The sequence below is a fragment of the Ziziphus jujuba genome, chromosome 7 (assembly GCF_031755915.1).
Source record: "Ziziphus jujuba cultivar Dongzao chromosome 7, ASM3175591v1".
Lineage (NCBI taxonomy): Eukaryota > Viridiplantae > Streptophyta > Magnoliopsida > Rosales > Rhamnaceae > Ziziphus > Ziziphus jujuba.
In genome coordinates this window covers 8742501-8767500 of record NC_083385.1, presented here as the reverse complement: position 1 = coordinate 8767500, position 25000 = coordinate 8742501, and the positions used below count along the sequence as shown (strand labels likewise).

At 36.1% G+C, this 25000-nt stretch overlaps 2 pseudogenes; both read right to left on the bottom strand.

Moving 5' to 3' along the window:
* Positions 1-18121, bottom strand: part of LOC132804458 (protein TIC 214-like) — a 20518-nt pseudogene extending 2397 nt beyond the window's left edge.
* Positions 18122-19220: 1099 nt separating this feature from the next.
* Positions 19221-20192, bottom strand: LOC132804383 (uncharacterized mitochondrial protein AtMg00370-like; annotated as a pseudogene).
* Positions 20193-25000: the final 4808 nt, after the last annotated feature.

The window sequence follows — 25000 nt, the reverse complement described above, 5'->3', positions numbered from 1 at the left end:
TCTTGTGTTATTCTGCAATTTGAGCATTAGGTTAAGGTTGCATCCATCCCCTACACGTTCTGCATCTTAAAAATTAAAAAAAAAAAAAAAATTCATTCCTAGTTGAATTGGGATTTCCTAGTTTTATCGTATTTTTGTTTCCTAGTTTGTTGGTTGTTTTTCATCATTGTTCTTGTTAGTTTTTGTTTTTGTTGATTTTCCTTTGCTGTTTTAGTCTTAAATATTTGCATTCATATATTCAAAAAAAAAAAAAAAAAAAAAAGAAGTTTGAGGCAACATTTAAAAAAAAAAAAAAAAACTGCACATTTTGTTTATTTGGAGGTCACGGGTTTGGTGTTTGTTTTGGAGTTGGAATTGCAATTTTGGTAATTATTCTTGCTACTGCAGTTGTTTATGTTCTGTGAGTGAAAAAAAAAAAAAAAAAAGAGGTAAAGCCGAATAAAAAAAAAAAAAAAGAAAAAAAAACAGAAAAATATTTCGGTTTGTTCGAGTTTGATTTGTTTGCTGGAAATTTGTTGGAGCTGCTGGTTTTTTTTTATTTATTCAATATTTGAGTTGCTGGAGAATTATTTTTGCTGCTGGATATTTGGATTTTGGGTGCTTAAATTATTTGGATTAAAATTAGATAAAGGAATTGATACAAAACTTGAATTACAAGAACAACAACCAACACTTTTCTATAATTTTGTTCTCTTTGATTCTTGTTCGTATTTGAATTTCTTTTTCTGGAATTTTATTCTTGAACTCATAATCTACTACCATCTGGTGCAGTTTTCAAAAATTCCAACGTTTTCCCATTATTTTGTGTTTTCTTGTCTAGAAAGCCGAAAAATTAGGATTTGTTGGATTCTTTCAGTATTGCCTACTTTTTGCTACTGCTTTGTTGATAAGTTTAATTAAAACATACTAGTGATCTAATTGCTGTTTTGTGGGTGTTTTAATTAGAACTTTGAGATAATTCATTGAGTGGAAAAAGGCAAGAGTGTGAGAGCTTAAAAGAGGGTAAAAGCCGAAACTAGTGTGCAAACACGAGTGTCGAGACCTTGTTTGAGCGAAACACGTGAGGGAGTGAATATTGTGAGGATTTATTTTATTTTTGCAGTATTTTACTAACATGGCAGATTCTAGAATAAGAAGAGGGGATCCACCCTTGAGGATCAATGAGGAGGAGTCCGTAACATTCCATGGCGATGCCCGAGCTACCGGGAGTAGAGACCAAGTGGACATGAGAGTTGTTTTGGAGTCAATACAGAGGGTTAGTGCTCAAGTTGAGCATGTGAATCAAAGGATGGGAAGGCTAGAAGTTTCCCAAGGAATTCCGAACACAAGAAATAGGGAAGAATTCCATGGAGGACGAGGAGGTCGTGAGAGACCGAGAGAGGAGTTTGATGAGGAGCCATTCGACGGCGACTTTGAGGAAGGTATGGACGAAACCTTTGCTGTCCAAGATAGAGCTGGCCATGGGAGATATAGGAGGGAAGATACAGATGATGATTTGGGAAATATCAAGGTTAATATCCCACCTTTTATGGGTAAAAGTGATCCCGAAGCTTATTTGGAGTGGGAAGAAAAGATGGAGATGATATTTGACCGCCATAATTATTCGGAGGCTAAGAAGGTGAAATTGGCAGCAATGGAGTTTGGCCATTATGCACTCCAATGGTGGACCAATGAGCAAAACACCCGAAAGAGAGTTGGTGATGACTTGATTACTACATGGCGACAAATGAGAGGAGCCATGCGGAAGCGATTCGTACCATCACACTATCATAGGTTGCTAATCAAAGACTTCAATCTTTATCTCAAGGACATGGATCCGTGGAGGATTATTACAAGGAGATGGAGATGCTTTTGATGAGATTGAACTTGAATGAAGATAAGGAAGCAACCATGGCAAGGTTTCTTGGTGGTTTGAATCGTGAAATAGCCAATCAACTAGAATTGCAATAATATGTGGAATTGAAGGAGATGTTGCATGTGGCTATTAAATTAGAGCATCAATTCAAGAGGAGGGGTTTAAGATCATGGTTTGGAGGTGTTTTTAATAGTGGAAGGTCCAATTCAAGTGGCTGGAGGAACAATTCCATCAATGAAAGCAAGCCAAAGACGAAAGTCAAAGAAGAAAGTTCAAACTGGCCAAGGAAGGAGACTGGAATCAAATCTGTCCAAGCACCAAAGAATGAGGTAAAATTAGATCCTAAACCTTCTAGAACTCATGATGTTGTTTGTTTTAAGTGCCAAGGAAGAGGACACATATCCAGCCAATGCCCAAATAGAAGAATCATGGTATTAAAGGATGATGGTGAGCTGGAATCCGCAAGTGAAGAAAGTGGGGCTGAAACCGAGCAAGAGGAAGATTGCAATGAAGAAGAGGCCGAACCTGTAGATACATCTAATGCCGAGTTGAGCTTGGTTTCTAGGAGAGTACTTGCTGCATACAAAGATGAGGATGAAATTCAAAGAGAGAACATCTTCCACAACCGATGTGAAATTCAAGGTAAGATTTGTAGTATGATTATTGATAGTAGAAGTTGTACTAATGTAATAAGTAACCTTGTAGTTGATAAATTGGGCTTAAAAACAATAAAACATCCTGAACCATATAGATTACAATGGCTTAATGATAATGGTGAGACGAAAGTAAACAAACAAGCCAAAGTAAAATTTAGTATAGGTAGATATGAGGATGTAGTCTTATGTGATATTGTACCCATGATTGCTGGACATATACTATTAGGTAGGCCATGGCAATTTGATAAAGATGCTACTCATTTTGGTTGAGAAAATAGTATTGTTTTCAGGTTTAAAGGGAAGAAGGTCAAGCTGGAACCATTATCTCCTAAAGAGGTTTACAAAGACCAATTACAAATGCAACAAAGGAGAGAAGCCGAAAAGCTTAAGGAAAAAGCAAGTATGGCACCAACGGCTTCACCATCCTTTCAAGAAGGTAAGAATGAGGTTGCTGATCAAGGTAAGGTTTCTAAGACTCATATTGAGTGGAAAGATCAAGGAAAAGCCGAAAGAGAGGGGAAAGAAAGTGGCAAACCTGAGAGCTTGGAGAAGGAAGAGAAATCTGAAGGTTTGCGCCAATCCAAGGGGAAAAAAGAAAAAGAAAGAAAAGAAAGGTTAAGTAGCAACTTTTATTTGAGTTTAGGGGATATTAATAAGGTTATTGAGTGTAAGAAACCTTTGCTGGTCATCATTTATAAAGAAAATTATTTTAATGATCAAACTAACTTTGAAGAACTTGAATTGCCAAGTTCAATGATTTATTTTTTGAAGGAATTTGGAGATGTCTTCCCTAATGAAATTCCAATTGGACTACCATCCAATCAAGAGGGAAAAGGTGAGCTTGCTGTCCGAGGTAAGTCTTCTAATACTCAGGTTGTGTGGAAAAATTTTATTAAAACCAAGAGTGAGAAATTTGGTGCAAAAGCCGAGAGTGAGGAAGGTGAGATGGCATTGAGTGAGAAAGGAAAAGGAAGACAAGAAAGGAATAATATAAATTGTTATCTTCGCTTTGGTGATGTTAATAAAGTAATTATGAATAAGAAATCATTGCTGACCATGAAGTTTAAAGATACTTATTTAAAGATGTCTTTATTGCATAGAACTTTATCTGCATTGTTGAGAGCTTTACTTAGTGGTAATTTGAAAATTTGGAAAATTTTGTTTGCTAACTTTAAAAAGTGTAATGTTTACCATAATGAGCATGTATTTCTAGATTTTGTTGTAATAGTGTTTGATCCAGGAGAATTGGTTTGGTTGCACTTACGAAAGGAAAGGTTTCATAAACAAAGAAAGTCAAAGCTCATGCCGCCTACGGATGGACTTTTTCAAGTTTTGGAGCAGAATAACAAGAATGCCTACAAGCTTGATTTACCGGGTGAGTATAACATGAGTGCTGCATTTAATGTTGCTGATTTAACTCCTTTTGCTGCAGGTGATGACCTTGATTTGAGGACAAATCCTTTTCAAGAGGAGGGGAATGATGTGATTTCGCCCGAGCCCGCTCAACCGATAACCCGCTGGGGTGCTGACTCGACACGGATGAAGACTAGGCCAATCACAAGAGCTCAAATTAAGAGATTTAAGGACAACCTGGAAGTATTTATACAGGGGGTAATCAATCTCAACAGAGCTTGTCCATACTTGAAGATACAAAGCCTATTCTAAGCATCCAAGTGGTGGAAGCCGATACGGACCCGGGTGACGGTTTTGGTACATTTTTGGAGTCCGAGAAGCATGAAATGGTTCCAATGCTTTATGGGTTCAATAAATATGCCTAAGAGGTCATGGAATCAAGTTAAAGCAGCCTCAAATGCAATCAAAAAGGGCTTGTACGGACAGCTTCAACAATTTGGCCGAATTTGCTGTATTGCTTGCTGGCTTTACTGTATTTTACTGTATTAGCCTTTTCTTATTTTTCTAAGCATGGGCAACGTGTGGGCCTTCATATTCAGTTTATTTGGCATCCTACAAAGCATCTAGAAGCTGATTTGGAGCTCAATTTGGTCAAAGATTGGTCAAAGTCAACTTAGTCAAAAAGCTAGTATTATAGTTTCCTAATTTAATTCTACTTTTTGTTTTAGGAAACTACCATTACTTTTTGGCTTTTATTTATTTATTTTCTGGAAAAATAACTTTAGGAATGTTTTTATTTTATTCTTTCAATTGTAAATTAATTAATTCCTAATTTAATATAAAGGAATTAATTAATCAAACTTAGATTAGGAAAGGAAGTATAGTTTCAGCCAACTTGGTTTCTTTATGTGTGGTGGCTGGTTTTTCTTTATTTTTAGGGTTTTATTTCGTGGCTTTGTAGCCTATTTAAAGGCTTATTTTTCAATATAAAAAAAAACTTTGATTTGATTAAGAAAATACTTGTGAGATTAATTATCGCTTTGTTCTTTGAGAACACCTAAAACACCATTAGAGAATTGGTTGTTTTAGCTTGACTTATCAATAGGTTTTCCATCCCCTATTGTGGCGTCTACATTATACCAAGGTTTTTAACCACAAGTTGGTTAGGGGTTGAGGTCCATTCCATTAGAACTTGAACTTAATTAAAGATCCGGGCTAATATAATACGGGTTTAGGAGCAGGTCGTCCTAGGTTCTTATCATTTGGGTTCCCTATGAAATGAGGCATGGAATGGAGTGATACGAACCTAGGACAACTGGCGCCTAAACACGTATTATATTAGCCCGGATCTAATTATATTCAAGTTGTAATGGTCACCTTGACCCCTAACCAACCTGTGATTAGAAACCTTGGTATATATTGAAGACGCCACAATAGGTGATGGAAGGCCTATTGATAAGTCAAACTAAAACACTCATTCACTAATGGTGTTTTAGGTTCAAAAGAACAAAGAGAATTCAATCTCACAAATAATTTTCTGTATGAATAAAGTACTGAATGTTATTGATAAAACAAGCCCTTAAATAAGCTAAAAAGTTACAAAATAAAACCCTAATTAACTAGGTAAAACCGGCCACTAAAAGAAAAGGAAACAAGTTGGCTGAATTTTACACTAATTTCCTAAACTAATTTGTATTAATTAATTCCTTTATTTTGAATAAGGAATTAATTAATTTACAATGAAAAAATAATAAAATAATAACTTTCCTAAGTTGATTTGTTCAGCCAATAAATAAATAAGAACAAAACAAAAAGTCAAACAAAAATTAGGTAACGAGTTAACTAGTTTGACAACTAAGCTGACTTATGTCTGATGTCCGAGCTAACTTATGTCTGTCTAATGTCCAAACTAAGTTATGTCTGATGTCTGAAGTCCAAAGTTCAATATTAGATGTCCGAAGTATGGATCCGATTTAAAATGTCTGATTTATGATGTTTGATGATAGATGTCCAATGTATGATGTCTGGTGACAGCTACCAGGGTCCATATCAGCCCCCACAACTTGGATGCTTAAAACAGATCTTGTATCTTCAGGTATGGACAAGCCTTTTTAAGAATGAATTACTCACTAGATAAGGGCAGCAAGGTTTTCCTTAAACCTCTTAGCTTGAGCCCCAGTGATCCGCTCGGTCTTCATCCGTATCGGATCAGTACCCCAGCGGGTTGTCGGTTGTGCGAGCTCGAGCGGATTCTCATCATTCCCCTCCTCTTGAAAAGGATTTGCCCTCAAATCAAAGTCATAACCTATAGCAAAAGGAGACAAATCAGCAACATTGAATGTAGCACTAACATTATATTCACCCAGCAAATCAAGTTTGTAAGCATTGTCATTCATTCGCTCCAAAACTTGAAAAGGTCCATCTCCTCTCGGCATCAATTTTGATTTTCGCTACTTGGGAAACCTCTCCTTTCTTAGGTGCAACCAAACCCAATCTCCAAGTTCAAACACAACTTGTTTTTGGCCTTGATTAGCATTCCTTGCATATTGCTTGGTCCTCCTCTCAATATTTACCTTAGTCTTTTCATGAATCTGCTTCACAAAATTAGGTTTTTGTTTCCCATCTAGATTAGCACTTTCACTTAAAGGTAAAGGTGTTAGATCTAATGGAGTCAAATGATTAAAACCATAAACAATTTCAAAATGAGTAAATTTAGTTGCTGAATGCAAAGACCTATTATAAGCAAATTCAACATGTGGCAAACAATCCTTCCAAGTTCTCAAATTTCGACTAATTAATGCTCTTAACAATGCAGACAAAGTTTTATTCACTACTTCAGTTTGTCCATTAGTTTGTGGATGGCAAGTAGTTGAAAATAGAATCTTAGTACCTAACTTAACCCACAAAGTTTTTCAGACATAACTTAACTTAGCATCCCTATCCGAAACAATAGTCCTAGGCATTCCATGTAACCTCATAATTTCTTTGAAAAATAAATTAGAAACATTATATGCATCATCAGTTTTATTATATGCAATAAAATGTGCCATCTTAGAAAATCTATCCACAACAATAAAAATTGAATCCTTACCTATCCTTGACCTAAGCAAACCAAGAATAAAATCCATAGACAAATCTACCCAAGGATGTGAAGGAATCGGCAAAGGTTGGTACAATCCGTGCGGCTTTAATGTGGACTTAGTCTTTTGGCATTTCAAGCACGTTTCACATATTTTCTCAACATCTCTCTTCATGTTAGGCCAATAAAAATGTTCTTGCAGTAAGGATAAAGTTATAAAAACACCAAAATGTCCCATTAAACCACCCCCATGACCTTCCCAAACCAACAATTCCCTAATGCTACGATTAGGCACACGAAGTTTGTTTTCCTTAAACAAATACCCCTCAAATATGTAAAATTTATTAAATCCATGTTTCAAACAGGTTCTAAATATTTCTCTAAAGTCACTATCATGCTCATAAAGTTCCTTTAATTGTTCAAAACCAAGCAATCCAGCATCTAAGATAGAAAAGAGAACATACCTTTGGGATAATACATCTGCAACCACATTTTCCTTACCTTTTTTGTAGCGGATCACCTATGGAAAGATCTCAATAAATTCAATCCACTTGGCATGCCTTCGATTGAGCTTTCCTTGGCCTTTAATGTGCTTCAAAGATTCATGATTCCTATGAATCACAAATTCTTTTGGCATGAGATAATACTGCCACGTTTCCAAAGCCCTCACCAAAGCATACATCTCCTTGTCATATGTCGGCTGTCGGCCACTCCTTGATTGCTTGAACTTTAGATTGATCAACATTGATTCCTGCAGCACCTACTACAAATCGTAGGAAAACAAGCTCATCTTTGTAAAAATCACACTTTTTCATGTTAGCAAAAAACCTTTCTTTCCTAAGGATATTTAAAACTTGCCTAAGATGGTCTACATGTTCATCTAAATTTCGTCTATACAATAAAATGTCATCAAAGTACACAACCACAAATTTACCAATAAATGGATGCATAACATGATTCATAAGCCTCATAAAAGTACTAGGTACATTAGTTAAACCAAAAGGCATGACTAACCATTCATATAGCCCATATTTAGTCTTAAATACGGTCTTCCATTCATCACCTTCTTTCATCCTAATTTGATGGTATCCATTCCTAAGATCAATTTTAGTAAACATGCAAGCAGCATGCAATTCATCAAGCATATCATCTAATCTAGGAATTGGATATCTATATTTAATGGTGATATTATTTATAGCCCTACAATTAACACACATTCTCCAAGAACCATCTTTTGTAGGCTCTAATGAAACAGAAACAGGACATGGACTCATGCTCTCACGAATATAACCTTTATCAAGTAACTCACTTACCTGTTTTTGTAGCTTCTTTGTTTTTTCGGGATTACTTTTATATGCAGGTCTATTTGGTATGGCAGCCCCTGGAACAAAGTCAATTTGATGTTCAATCCCTCTAATTGGTGGTAATCCCTATAGAATTTCATCCAGAAAGACATCTTCAAAATCTTGCAAAAGAGAAAGAATTGAACTTGGCAATTCAAGTTCTTCAAGGTTAGCTTGATCATTAAAATAATTATCTTTATAAATCATGACCCGCAATGATTTCTTACTCAAGATAGCTTTATTTACATCTCCAAAACTCAAATAAAAAATTTTATTCTTTTTTTCTTTTCTTTCTTTCCCCCTCTCTCTCTCGGCCACCACACAATTTCCCTCACTCTCGGGTTTCTCTCCCCTTCTCACATCACTTTCAGTTTTCTCTTGGTTTATCCACTCAAGTTGGATCTTAGAACACTTACCTGGTTGGTCTTGCATGGCTTGGACTCCTTGGATGGGTGCTGTTGCCGTGGGGGCCATGCTAGCTTTCTCCTTGAGTTGTACAGCCACCCTCCTTTGTTGTATTTGTATTTGATCTTTGTACACCTCTTTAGGAGTTAATGCCTCCAGCTTGACCTTCTTTCCTTTAAATCTAAAAACAACACTATTCTCTCTTCTATAATGAATAGCATCTCTGTCAAATTGCCAAGGCCTACCAAGTAAAATATATCCCGCATGCATAGGCACAACATCACACAAAACCACATCCACATATTTATCAATGCTAAATTTTACTTTGGCTTGTTTATTAACTTTCATCTCACCACTATCATTAAGCTATTGTAACCTATATGGTTCTGGATGTTTAATTGTTGTCAAGCCTAATTTTTCTACCACAAGATTACTTATTACATTAGTACAACTCCCACTATCAATAATCATGCTACAAATCTTACCTTGGATCTCACATCGGGTGTTAAAAATGTTCTCTCTTTGAATCTCATCCTCATCTTTGTATGCAGCCAGCACTCTCCTAGAAACCAAGCTTAATTCAGCATGGGAAGCATTCAAAGTTTCGGCCTCACCTTCAAGCTCTTCATTCTCCTCTTGCTCGGTTTCATCACCACTTCCCTCACTTTCTGATTCTAGCTCACCATCACCCTTTAACACCATAATTCTTCTATTTGGGCATTGGCTAGCGATGTGTCCTCGTCCCTAGCACTTAAAACAAATAATTTCTCTTGATCTTGAAGGTTTAGGATCATATTTTACCTCATTTTTATGTGCTTGGACAGATTTGGCTTTAAGCTCCTTTCTTAGCCGATTGATGCTTTCTTCTCCCACCTTCAACTTTGGCTTGCTTTCATAGGTTGGATTGTTTCTCCAGCCACTTGGAATTGATCTTCCACTGTTGGAAACTCCTCCAAACTATGAGCCTACACCCCTCCTCTTGAATTGATGTTCTAACTTAATAGCCACATGCAACGTCTCCTCTAATTCCACATATTGTTGCAATTCTAGTTGATTGGCTATCTCACGATTAAAACCACCTAGGAATCTTGCCATGGTTTGGTTCTCTATCCTCATTCATGTTTAACCTCATCATAAGCATCTCCATCTCATTGTAATAATTATCCACGGACCTATTTCCTTGAGATAAAGACTGAAGCCTTTGATGCAGCAAGCTATGAGAGTGTGATGGTACGAATTGCTTCCTCATGGCTCCTTTCATTTGCCACCATGTAGTGATCAAGTCATCACCAACTCTCCTTTGGGTGTTTTGGTCATTGGTCCACCATTGGAGTGCATAATGGCCAAACTCCATTGCGGCCAACTTCACCTTCTTGGCCTCCGAATAATTATGACAATAAAAAATCATCTCCATTCTCTCCTCCCATTCCAAATATGCTTCCGGATCACTTTTTCCCATGAAAGGTGGAATGTTTATCTTGATACTCTCTAGATCATCATCTTCATTCCTTGCTGGTCTCCCATGGATTGGCCTTTCTTGATGTGCAAAAATTTCATCAAACCCATCATCCAAGTCATCTCTAAAGTTACTCCCCCCAAATTCCTCTCTTGGTCGCCCTCGGTCTCCTCGACCTCCATGAGCATCCAACCTTATATGCAGCCCACTTTGTGATGTTTCTATCATGTCCATCCTTTGATCTATGTTATCAAATCGGGCATTCATTCACTACAATTGCTCTAATATAGCCCTCATGTTCGTTTGCTCACCACTTCCCGAAGCTTGGGAAATACCATGGAATCCTACGGACTCTTCTTCATTAATTCTTAAAGGTGGATCTCCTCTTCTCACCCTTGAATCTGCCATGTTAGTAAGAATAATAGAAAAATAAAATAAGACCTCACCAAATTCACTCCCTCACGTGTTTCACTCAAACAAGGTCTTGACACTCGTGTTTTCGCACTAGTTTTGGTTTTCACCCTCTTTTAAGCTCACACACTCTTACCTTTTTCCACTCGATGAATTATCTCATAGTTCTAATTAAAAAACCCAAAAAGCACCAATTAGATCACAAGTATCTTTTAATTAAACTTATCAACAAAACAGTAGCAAAAAAAATGAGCAATTCCAAATGAATTAACAAATCCTAGGTTTTGGCTTTTCTAGGCAAAGTAAGGCAAATTAATGAGAAAATTTTGGAATTTTTAAGAACTAGATCAGATGGTAAGAGATTAAGGATTCAAGAATAAAACTTAAGAAAAAAAATTTCAAACACGAACAAGAATCAAATCGAACAAAAATATAGAATAGTTTTGGTTGTTGTCCTTGTAATTCAAGTTTTGCATCAAATCGTTCAACTAATTTTAATTCAAATAATTTAAACACCCAAAATTCAAATATTCAGCAACAAAAATAATTCTCCTGCAACTCCAAATATTGAATAAGTAATCAATAAAACAGCAGCTCCAATAATTTCAAGCAAACAAATCAAACTCTTACTAACCGATTTTTTTTATTCGGCTTTTCTTCTTCCTTTTTTTTTTTTCACTCACAGAACATAAAACAACTGCAGTAACAAGAATCAAAACCAAAATTGCAATTCCAACACCAAATAGTAACCAAACCCGTGACCTCCTAAACAAAATACAAATTGTGCGGTTTTTTTGTTTTCTTTTAATATCTATTTGGTTTTTTTTTTTTAATACACGAATGCAAATATTTAAGACTAAAATAGTAAATAAAAATCAACTAAAACAAAAATCGACAAGAATAATAATGAAAAACAACCAACAAACTAGGAAACAAAAATACGATAAAACTAGGAAATCCTAATTCAACTAGGAATGATTTTTTTTTTATTTTTTATTTTTAAATATGCAGAAAGTGTATGATGATAGAAGCAACCTTAACATAATGCTAAAATTTTAGATTAACAAAAAAAAAACAAATAAAGCAAATAAAGATAGATCAAACCTGAATAAAATTTGGCTCTGATACCAAATGATACAAACCTAGAACGACCTGCGCCTAAACCGTATTATATTAGCCCAGATCTAATTATGATCAAGTTCTAATGGTCACCTTGACCCCTAACCAACCTGTGCTTAGAAACCTTGGTATATAATGAAGATGCCATAATAGGTGATGGAAGGCCTATTGATAAGTCAAACTAAAATACTCATTCACTAATGGTATTTTAGGTGTTCAAAAGAACAAAGAGAATTCAATCTCACAAATAATTTTCTATATGAATAAAGTACTGAATGTTATTGATAAAACAAGCCCTTAAATAGGCTAAAAAGTTACAAAATAAAACCCTAATTAACTAGGTACAATCGGCCACCAAAAGAAAAGGAAACAAGTTGGCTGAATTTTACACTAATTTCCTAAACTAATTTATATTAATTAATTCCTATATTTTGAATAAGGAATTAATTAATTTACAATGAAAAAATAATAAGATAATAACTTTTCTAAGTTGACTTGTTCAGCCAATAAATAAATAAAAACAAAACAAAAATTCAAAGGCAAACTAGGTAACGAGTTGAGTAGTTTGACAACTAAGCTGACTTATGTCTGATGTTTGAGCTAACTTATGTCTGCTTGATGTCCGAACTAAGTTATGTCTGATGTTCGAAGTCCAAAGTCCGATGTCAGATGTCCGATGTATGATGTCTGGTGACAGATGTCCGATGTATGATGTCTGATGATAGCTACCAGGGTCCATATCAACCTCCACCAATTAGATGCTTAAAGCAGGTATTGTATCTTCAGGTATGGATAAGCCCTTTTGAGAATAAATTACTCCCTAGATAAAGGCAGCAAGGTTGTCCTTAAACCTCCTAGCTTGAGTCCTAGTGATCGGCCCAATCTTCATCTGTATTGGATCAGTACCCCAGTGAGTTATCGGTTGTGTGAACTCAAGCAGATTTGCATTACGGAGCCACTACGAAGAAGTTCCGAGAGCTACGAAGGAAACTTCGGGCTCATATTGGTCATGGGTTAAAAGCGGGAATTGAACTCTATGAGATCTAATCTTTTGTTGTTCCTTAGTAGCTCAATGATAGAGTGGTCGACTATTAGCTGACTGGTTGTAGGTTCGAGTCCTACTTGGGGAGATTTGATTCATTCCGAATTAAAGAATTCGGAATGAAAGTGTTTGCTTTGACCGTTAAGAGTAGGTAACTCGTTTCTGTGTCTTTGTTTCTATTGCATTCTATCTCATCGTATCACATTCTGTTCTACAATACGGGCATACTATATTTAACTTATCCACCATTAACGATAAATAAAAAGAAAGAAAAAAGAAAGAGTAAGGCCATTCCATTTTGACAAAAGACCATGCCCAAATTCCATAGCTTGGGGTTTGCAATCTCGATCATGATTTTCCTACCCTCAAAGGGAAAGGGCTTTCCTTTTTTAGCCGGTTGTGGGCAAGGAGGGATTCGAACCCCCGACACCATGGTTTGTCGCCACGTGCTCTAATCCTCTAAGCTACAGGCCCCACCCTGTCTCCATAGATATGTTCTAGGGAGTACCCTAAAAAAGAGGAACCTTTCCTCTCCCCAGTCGTTTTGGGTTAAGAAGATGTGAAAGTGCCTCTCTCTATATAAGAACGGTGCGTTCCAAGGTGTGAAGTGGGAGAGAAGGGATTTCATAGTTAGGGTTTTAAATAAGACGGCCTTTTCATTTTTCATTTTTTTTTCATATTGAAAAGATAAAGTAATAAGAATGAGAGGTGTTAAGCTTTTTATCATCCTCTATATAAGAACGGTGCATTCCGAGGTGTGAAGTGGGAGAGAAGGGATTTCATAGTTGGGGTTTTGAATAAGACGACCTTTTCATTTTTCATATATTTTTTTCATATTGAAAAGATAAAGTAATAAGAATGAGAGGTGTTAAGCTTTTTATCATCCTAGCATCGAGCTGTTTTTCTGCAGGACCTCCCCTACAGTATCGTCACCATAGTAAAGTTTAACCACCAAGTTCGAGATGGATTGGTGTGGTTCCTCTGCACCTAGGACACTAGAATATTGAACCATGAACGAAGAAATGGATTTCATAGTTGGGGTTTTGAATAAGACGACCTTTTCATTTTCCATTTTTTTTTTCATAGTGAAAATATAAAGTAATAAGAATGAGAGGTGTTAAGCTTTTTATCATCCTGGCGTCAAGCTGTTTTTCCGCAGGACCTCCCCTACAGTATCGTCACCGCAGTAGAGTTTCACCACCAAGTTCGAGATGGATTGATGTGGTTCCTCTGCACCTCGGACACTAGAATATCGAACAATGAACAAAGAAAGGCATGAGAAAAAAGCATATTGGCTAGTGATTATGAGGCCCCAATTCATGGCTGGAGGGGACACCAAAGGCCTTTGCCATTTCATCCCTTGGATAGATAGAGAGGGAGGGCAGAGCTTTTGGTTTTTCATGTTGCCAAAGAGTTGAACAATGGTTTTTTTGTGTTGTCAAAGAGTTGAAGAATGAAAATAGATGGCAAGTGCATGATCGAATTGATCAGGTCATGTAGGAACAAGGTTCAAGTCTACCAGTCTATTACTTTTATCAAGCAATATGGATACTCTAAGCATTCCATTAGTGATATCAATGTTCGAACAAAAATAATTTTATGCATAAAAAAACCCAAGTTGTGTGCGGTAAATGTATTAAAAAAGTTTAGCGGATGGTGCTGCTACCATTGGCAGCAAAGTCACTTTGGGAAAAAATGTATTAGTAGCTTATATGCCATGGGAAGGTTATAATTCTGAGGATGCAGTACTCATTAATGAGCGTCTGGTATATGAGGATATTTATACTTCTTTTCACATACAAAAATATGAAATTCAGACTCATGTACCAAGTCACGGTCCTGAAAGAATCACTAATGAAATACCGCATCTAGAAGCCCATTTACTCTGAAATTTAGACAAAAAAGGAATTGTGATGTTAGCGTCTTAGGTGGAGACAAGTGATATTTTAGTAAGTAAATTAATGCCCTATATGGTGAAAGAATCATCATATGCTGTGAAAGATAGATTATTACGAACCATCCTTGGCATTCAGGTATCCATTTCAAGTGAAACTTATCTAAAGTTACCTATTGGCGGTAGAGGTCGAGTTATTGATGTGAGATGGATCCAGAAAAAAAGAGGGTTCTAGTTATAATCCAGAAATGATTCGTGTATATATTTCACAAAAGTGTGAAATTAAAATGGGGGATAAAGTAGCTAGAAGACATGGAAATAAGGGTATCATTTCAAAAATTTTACCTAGACAAGATATGCCTTATTTGCAAGATGGAAGACCCGTTGATATGGTCTTCAACCCATTAGGAATACTGTCATGCATGAATGTAGGCTATATATTTGAATGTTCTCTCGGGTTGGCGGGAAGTCTGCAAGATAGACATTATCGAATAGCACCTTTCGATGAGAGATATGAACAAGAGGCTTTGAGAAAACTAGTCTTTTCTGAATTATATGAAGCTAGTAAGCAAATAGCGAATCCATAGGTATTTGAACCCGAGTATCCACCAAAAAACCAGAATATTTGATGGAAGAATGGGGCATCCTTTTGAACAACCTATTATAATAGGAAAGCCTTATAGCTTGAAATTTATTCATTAAGTTGATGATAAACTACATGGACGTTTTAGTGGACATTATGCACTTGTTACATAATAACAACTTAAAGGAAAGGCCAAGCAAAGGGGGCAAAGGGTAGGAGAAATGGAAGTTTGGGCCGCATAGCCCTTTGGTTGGGTATTGGAGCAACATTACCTATTAATAAATCCCTAAATTTAGGCCCTTTTTAAATTGATTCAATTGTGAAATTAAAAAAAACATGATGTGTGTATCTATGGAACAGTCGCTTCAAAGTGAATTCTCCCTTGATACATTTATTTATTCAATTCAATTTTGGATCTATTCCGAGTATATGGAATGTGCTAAAGATTCAAAACTCATTTTTATCTTTTTTTTAAGGAAAAAAAAAAGAAGAAATAACCCATTAAAATTTATGTGAAATGCTTTTCTATTTCTAGAATGTCCAATATATGTTTTATATCTTCTATGCAAAAATGTTTCACTTTCATAAGGTCTTCTTCACTGTTATTCAAAAGGTCTAATAACGTATGTATATTGGACCTTTTAAGGCATTTATAGATCGTAGGGTGCAATTCTAATAGGTCAATAAAAATAGATTTCAATGCTATTTCGTTTTGATTTTTACATGGTTAGCCAATCTATCATGAAAAGTAAAAAGGGGTAAAGTAACTTTGTGTTGGTTTTTTTCTAAATGGAAATTTTCTTCTTCTACATGTAAAAAGGGAATAAATAAATCAATCAAATTCCGAGAAGCCTCATGAATTTCTTCTTTAGGAGTTAAACTTCCATTTGTCCATATTTCGAGAAAAAGTATATCTTGTTTTTCATTCCCATTCGCATATGAGTGAATACTATGATTGGCATTTAGAACAGGCATGAATACAGCATCTATAGGATAACTTTCATCTTGAAAGTTATTTGGCATTTTTGTACAATACCCGCGATGCCTTTCGAGTTGTAATTCAATGCATAAATTAATTGGTTCCGTTAGGTTTGCTATAGGCTGTGTGTTATCAACGATTTCCACTAAAGGTGGTAAGATGATGTCTTGAACAGTTACATATCGGGGACCTTTGACACAAATAGACGCACATGAGTTCCATAAAGGTTACTTCTCAATACAATTTCTTTCAAATTCATTAAAATTTCATGTACAGATTCTTGATACCCACTATGGTAGAATATTCATGTGGTATTTTATCAAATTGTGCACGTGTGATACATGTTCCTTCTATTTCTCCAAGCAAAGCTCTTCGCATTGCAATGCCTCTTGTATCGGCTTTGTCTTTTATAAGTGGAGCCAGAATAATAGTTATACCTTTCATAATGAATCTAATAGCTTTTATTGGGATAATAACATTACTTTTAGTAGCCACTTTAGCTCTTGCTCAAAAACATATTAAGAGGGGTTTAGCTTATTCTACAATGTCTCAATTGGGTTACATGAAGCTGGCTCTAGGTATCTAGTGATGCAAACTCGCCCGAGCTCGTAACATTGACAACTCGCTGGGGTACTGATCCGATACAGATGAAGACTGGACCGATCACTAGGGCTCAAGCTAAGAGGTTTAAGGACAACCTTGCTGCCTTTATCCAAAAAGTAATTCATTCTCAAAAGGGCGTGTCCATACCTGAAGATAAAAGACCTGTTTTAAGTATTCAAGTAATGGAGGCTGATACATTGGACACCCATACATCGAATATTTTATATCGAACACCCATGTCTCGGACATCTGATCTCGGACTTCGGATATCGGAGCCTTGCCTCGGACATCGGCCAGACATCAGTAAGCTCGGCCAGACACAACTTAGCTCGGACAGACATCAGTTAGCTCGGCCAAACAGAAGTTAGCTCGGACAGACATCAGTTAGCTCGGATAGGCCATAAGTTAGCTCGGACATCAGGCAGACATAAGTTAGCTCGGTTGAAGACATAATTCCGCCTAAATGTCAAATTCAACTCGTTACCTAATTTGCGATTGACTTTCTTTCTTTTTGGGCTTTTATTTATTTATTTCCTGGACAAATAACTTTAGGAAGGTTTTTATTTTATTATAAATTAATTAATTCCTAATTTAATATAAAGGAATTAATTAATCAAACTTAGATTACGAAAGGAAGTATAGTTGCGGCCAACTAGGTTACTTTATGTGTGTGGCCGGTTTTATCTAGGGTTTTTTTAGGGTTTATTTTGTTTCTTTCAAAGCCTATTTAAAGGCTTATTTTTCAATAAGAATATAACTTTGATTTGATTGAGAAAATACTTGTGAGATTAATTATCTCTTTGTTCTTTGAGAACACCTAAAACACCATTAGAGAATTGGTTGTTTTAGCTTGAGTTATCAATAGGTTTTCCATCCCCTATTGTGGCGTCTACATTATACCAAGGTTTCCAACCACAGGTTGGTTAGGGGTTGAGGTCAATTCCATTAGAACTTGAACTTAATTAAGATCCGGGCTAATATAATACGGGGTTAGGAGCAGGTCGTCCTAGGTTCGTATCATGTGGTATTATCGAGCAGCTTCATTTCATTTGATTACTCATGCTTATTTGAAAGCATTGTTGTTTTTAGGATCTGTATCAATTACTCATTCCATGGAAACAATTGTTGGATATTCTCCAAATAAAAGCCAGAATATGGTTCTTATGGTGGTTTACGAAAACATGTACCAATTATAAGAACTGCATTTTTATTAGGTACACTTTCTCTGTGTGGTATTTCACCCCTTGCATATTTTTGGTCCAAAGATGAAATTCTTAGTGATAGTTGGTTATATTTACCGATTTTTGCAGTAATCGCTTGTTCCACAGCTGGCTTAACTGCATTTTATATGTTTCGGATCTATTTTACTTACTTTTGAAGGACATTTAAACCTTCAATTGCAAACTTATAGGGAAAAAAAACTAGCTCATTCTATTCAATATATCTATGGGGTAAAGAAAGGGCAAAAAGTTATTAAAAAATGTTACTTTATTAACGATGAATAATAATGAAAGGGCTTTTTTTTTCCTTCTAAAAAGGCATATCGAATTGATAATAATCTAAGAAGCATGATGCGCCCTTTTATTACTATGCTATTTTCTATGCTTGTATTAGTACTATATACTTTGTTATTTGGATTCATAGGAATTCCTTTCTTCAATCAATTCAATCAAGAAGCTGTGGATTTGGATATATTATCAAAATTGTTAAACTCAGCGACAAACCTTTTACATCCAAATCCAAATACTTCTATGGATTTGTATGAATTTATTTCAAACACAATTTTTTCGTTCAGTATAGCTTTTTTTGGAATCCTTATAGTGCCTTTTTTTATATAAGCCGGTTTATTCCTCTTTACAAAATTTGAATTTCTTTAATTCATTTGTTAAAAGCATTCCCAAAAAAAGAATAATTCTTATGGAAAAACTATTAAATGGGATATTTGATTGGTCATATAATCGTGGTTACATAGATTTTTTTATGCAATATGCTTAACTAAAGGTATAAGAGGATTGGCTCGACTAACTCATTTTTTTGATAAACAAATAATTGATGGAATTATGAATGGTGTCGGTATTGCAAGTTTTTTTGTAGGAGAAGGTATCATATATGTTGGGGGCGGTCGAATTTCTTCCTATATCTTAGTCTATATATCTTATGAATTAATATTTTTATTAATTTACTTTTCATTTTCTTTTAATTTATAACAAATTTATAAAAAAAAAAAGAAAACTTAAGTCAACTTAAGTTAACTCAAGTTAACTCAATAAATTATTTAATTTATAGATTAAAATTAAACTTATAGTCAAAAAGAATATTAACAAGAGGTTTTCCAACCCAGAGTATAACTTTTTTTTCTGTAAATATTTTTAACTTAGAATTTTTTTGATTTTCATCCACATCCATATAATAATTTTCATAAATGGGTCTATTTTTATAGTGTGTCTCTTTAAAGTGGAATTCATCCTTTGTTTTTTCCTTTCCATTCACTTGTATCTTTTCCATTTCATTGATTTTGTCCAGATCCTTCTTTTCTTCCAAAAAAAGGGAAGGAGAAGGATCTTCTTCGATGAATCTCTTTTGTTCATGTTTAGTCCCCATCGTTTCTGAAGTTGTTTCTATTTCTACATCTATTTCTTCCTCACTTTCCCCCCTTTCTTCCATTTTTGAGGTTTCTTTCAGTTTTTTAGTAACAATGGGTGATGGTATTGTACCTAAATAGTAGACACGAGTAATAAGTAAGAGAATACTAAAGATTCGAGCCATAGAATCTCAATTCTGACATAAGGTACTTATTAGATCTAATAAGTGCATAGATCTAATAGAATTATTTCGCTATATCCAGACTAATACCAATCCAATCCATTTCATGAATAAAATATGACCAATTAACCAACCAGCAAAACTACTTGTTACAAATAACATCTTGTTGTTGCATCAAAACATATAAATGTTGACTAATTTGACTAACATTGAACTTGGTAAAATGAATGGTTGAATAATTGAAAAATGAGATTATTCAGGAGTACACATTGAATGCTAAGATTGCGCATTGAATTTCTGTTTGTAGATCCATAATCAAAAAAGTTTTTTAGCATAAGAAATGAAACAAAAGATACGGTAGAGCTAGGACAGTTATTGTATGAGGTCTACCCAATGCTAGATGCAGAGGCACATAATAGATTGATATGAACATCATGAGCTGTCCCGTAATAAAACTGGTTGTTGCTGATACTTTTTCTCGGTTCCTTCTTCTCCTTCTTCCATAACACGAGCTCAGAGAAGGAAGAGATAAGAGGGCCATATCGAGAATGTGGTTAGAAATCCATAATAGAGTCCGACCATAACGACTGAATTGGTTATCTTCATGCATAAGGATACTAGATTACACAGAATAAAAGATATAAAAATCATCACAAACCTCCCTTTTTTCTTTTCTATTGCAATTTCTGGATTATTATAGGATGATTTTTAAACTTTCCATATATATATAGAAATAGAAAGAGGTAGACTAGAAACGTATCTTTTATCTCAATGACACCAAAGGGATATTAAATGAATGGAATTGGGATATGGATGGAATATAATGAAATAGAGCCACTTTTGGGTTCCCTATGAAATGAGGCATGGAACGGAGCCACTACGAAGAAGTTCCAGGAGTTACAAAGGAAACTTCGAGCTCATATTGGTCATGGGTTAAGAACGGGAATTGAACTCTATGAGATCTAATCTCCTGTTGTTCCTCAGTAGCTCAGTGATAGAGTGGCCAAGTGTTAATTGAGTAGTCATAGGTTCGAATCCTACTTGGGGAGATTTGATTCATTCCAAATTAAAGAATTTAGAATGAAAGGGTTCGCTTTGACCTTTAAGAGTAGGTAACTCGTTCTCTGTGTCTTTGTTTCCATTTCATTCTAACTCATCGTATCACATTCTGTTTTGTGATATTTGAGAATCGCCATCAATACCTTGGCGTAGGTCCTGGATAATCCTTTGTTCTACAGTTTAGGGCTATTTACAACTATCCAATTAAGAATTCTTAAATGTACTAGCAAATACATCGAAGATGCAGCCATCGATTGGCCCGGGAGGCCACAACTACCGCGAGCAAAGATATTAATGACGAGGAGCAAATATGCCAATTCTGGCTTCGGGCTGGGCATATCATATTTAATTTATCCACCATTAACGATAAATAAAAAGAAACAAAAAAGAAAGAGTAAGGCCGTTGCATTTTGACAAAAGGCCCATGCCCAAATTCCATAGCTTGGGGTCCGCAATCCCGATCATGATTTTCCTACCTCCGAAGGGAAAGGTCTTTCACTTTTTGGCCGGTTATAGGCGAGGAGAGATTCAAACCCCCAACACCGTGGTTCATAGCCATGTGCTTTAATCCTTTGAGCTACAGGCCCAACCCTGTGTCCACTAGATCTGTTCCTAGGAGTACCCTAAAAAAAAAGGAACCTTTCCTCTCCCCATTCGTTTCAGGTTAAGAAGATGTGAAAGCACTTCTCCCTATATAAAAACGGTGCATTCCGAGGTGTGAAGTGGGAGAGAAGGGATTTCATAATTGGGGTTTTGAATAAGACGACCTTTTCATTTTTCATTTTTTTTTTCATATTGAAAAAATAGAGTAATAAGAATGAGAGGTGTTAAGCTTTTTATTATCCTGGGGTTGGCTATTTTTCTGCAGGACCTCCCCTACAGTATCATCACCGTAGTAGAGTTTAACCACCAAGTTTAGGATGGATTGTTGTGGTTCCTCTACGCCTAGGACACTAGAATAACGAACCATGAATGAAGAAAGGCATGAGAGAAAAGCATATTGGCTAATGATTGTGAGGCCCCAATTCTTGACTGGAGGAGACATCAAAGCCCTCTGCCATTCCATCCCTTGGATAGATAGAGAGGGAGGGTAGAGCTTTTGGTTTTTTCATGTTGTTAAAGAGTTGAACAATGAAAACAGAGGGTGTGTGCCTGATCAAATTGATCAGGTCATGTAGCAACAAAGTTCATGTCTACTGGTCTAATAGGATGCCTTAGCTGCATACATCACTGCACTTCCACATGACACCTATCGTAATACTAAATGGATCGTCTTGCCATGACCTTATCTTGAATTCTCAAAACTTCTATTGCTCCACCCCCGCAGTGGCAGAAAATCCGTTGCTGTCTTGGCTATGCTATCGGAAGCTCTGGGGAAGTTAGAATAGAAGAGCACTCATTTTAGGGTGGGCTTACTACTTAGATGCTTTCAGCAGTTATTCGCTCCGCACTTGGCTATCCAGTGTTTACTATGGGCACGATAACTGTTACACCAGAGGTGCATCCTTCCCGGTCCTCTCATACAAAGGAAAGGTTGTAACACCCCGTCCCAAAGTACAACGGAAATTTTCCAACTTTGACCGTTGACCGTTGACCGAAGGGGTCAAAAGTTGACTTTTTGACTCGGATGGAATTCTAGGTTGACTGAGGTAGCGTTACGAAGTACACTTTGGCACGACTTCGTAGACTAGTAGCACATAAAAAACGGAGCTACGATTTGAAAGTTATGGGCAAAACAAGTCGAGATTCAAACTGTCCAAAAGGTGCCAGAAGTTGACTTTTTATGGTTGTATAATTTTATTTTGACTTTTGTATGGTTGTAAAGTGCTCATCGATACGAGTTCTTAGACTAGCGGCATGCTTAAATTGGACATCTGGTTAAAAAATTATGGACGTGTGAAGTTTTCCGACTACCATAATATTTTAATATATCTGGCTAAAGTGAACAGTGATGCAACGTTTCGACATCTGAGAGGTCCACGTGGGTGAACAGTGTCACCCACTGTGGCTTTTATTTTGGCAAAACGGGGGGGAGAAGAGAGAAAGAAAGAGGAGAGAAAAGGAGGAGAGAGAAAAATAGGAGGAGAAAACCACCGACCACCACCGGCTGGCCATCGGAGGGCCACATGCGCCACCCAATTGCCTCCGCCTCCTCAATTTCGACAGGCCACCCAAATCTCGCGGCCAACCGGCCGGTAATGCTCCGAGATCGGAGCATTTTCCGGCGACGATGATTTTTCCCCTCCACCACAGGCCACCGCCGATTTGCCCAGTTTCCGGCCACCCCAAGCCACACGAACCTGACAGGTCTCTCACCCGTGGGAATTCCGGCCTACCCACCAAATTTCACGACCACCGGACCTCCGACGCGTCGGGATCGGAGTATTTTTCGGTGAGGGGCCGAAAATGTTCAAACCCAGATCTCTTCGCCATCCGACCTCCGTTTGCCTCACTGCTAGTCCCGTTAGAACCCTCTCCCCTCGATCTACAAAACCCCCAAAAATCTCAACCATCGGCCACCGGACGCGCCGGCGGCGGCGACAGTTGCCGGTGACCACCGGGGCTCGCCGGAAAATCCAGTTCCGGCGAGTACCCAGTTGCACCGCCGGTCCCTCCCCACTAATTCCGACCTCCTAAATCCAAATCTGGTGTCCTTTTCCTCCAATTTGCGACGGTTTGGGAGAATTGAGGCTCTAAAGGCCGAGAGCTTTCCAACGAGATTCCGGCCACCACCGGTCCGATCTCCTGGAAGTAAGACCGGATTCGTGATCCTCGTCACTCAAGCTTCGATTCGATATATTACTCGTCAATTTTGGTTAACGTTTGTGTTTAACCCCTCGGGTACCGAGTATTATTTATCCGAATAAAATATTAATTTATTTGAGTTGTGTGATATTGTTGTTTTAGGAGCACGGATGCGTCGTGGAATTGATCCCATGGAGGATCTTGGTTTAATGACGTGCTCCAGGTGAGTGACCCACCTTCAAATTAATTTTGGGAATTAAATTTGTGAATATTTGGTGTGCATTGAATATTTGAAATTGATATTTTATGTGCCAAATATTTAGTAAATTTATATTTGGAATTTTGATGCCAAAATTGAATGGAATTAAATATTTATGCACTTAAAATATTTTGGTTTTAAGGAAATTGAGATTTTGGCAATTATTATCAAATTTTCATTGTTGAAAGATTTGATAAATATGTTTTATGTATTTGATATTAAGAGAATTTCTATATAAATTGTATTGCTAATTTATAATGTTTTTAATATATGTTTTGGTGCCAAAAGAATATATTTGGAAATTTAAAGAAATTGTGGGTTGATTTATTTTAATTATTGCTATGGTTATTAGTTTTAAAAATTGTTTTGGGGTATAATATAATATATATGTGTTCAAATAATTTGGCTTATATACTATTTGATTGAATGTTTGGATTATGCATATAAAAATATTTGCCTTATTAAATATGAGTTGTCATTTTACGTAAGGTTCGACAATGTATTAAATGGTTTTATATTCTAATAGGTTCATAAGTGAACTTGGAGTAGTTAAATATTTTGGTATTTAAATTAAGATTTTAAATCATTTTGGAAACTATTTGGTTTGAGAAACCAGATTGAAAATCATATAATTATAAGCACGATCAAATATTTTATAATTTTAGGTGCTTAAAATTGGTTTATGGTGAATATATTTCACTGTGGTATTTCTGGTTTTCGTATGAAATGATATTTTGAGAGTTTGAAATATTTGAACAAGCGGTTGAACTTGACAATTAAATTATGATTATGATACAGTAGGATACTGTATCGGTTATTTTAATCGATGTACCATATAGTACCAGAGTTTGGTTCAGTATTATATTACAGCGTGCTGGGTTTACTACGGTGCTGTGAGGTTGGTTTCATCCAACGGTTATCTATTATTACCACGGACTGTGAGGTCGGGTTCATCCGACGGTTTTAGTATTATTACCACGGTGCCGCGAGGTTAGTATCATCCAACGGTTTATTATTGCCATGGACCATGAGGTTGGGTACGTCCCGACGGTTATTTATTATTTCCATGACACCGTTCATATATTGAGGGTCGTGAGGTGGGTGTATCCCACGGTTTACAGATTGGTACGTCGTATGGTACATTGTATATGTTGTATTTAACGTTGTTTTTATTAATTATTTCAATTGGAAAACTTAATACAAATTTTATGGAATCTTATTATGTTTTTGATTTCTTATTTATATTAGTGTTTTAACAATGCATTTCATCTTGATTTTTCTATTTATATTGATTTGGTGATTTTAAAAAGATCTTACTATGTTTTTACCATTTATCTTAAATTGAGGTTTTAATTTGATTTAATTTATCCTTTACTTAATTCTTCAAGAAATTAAT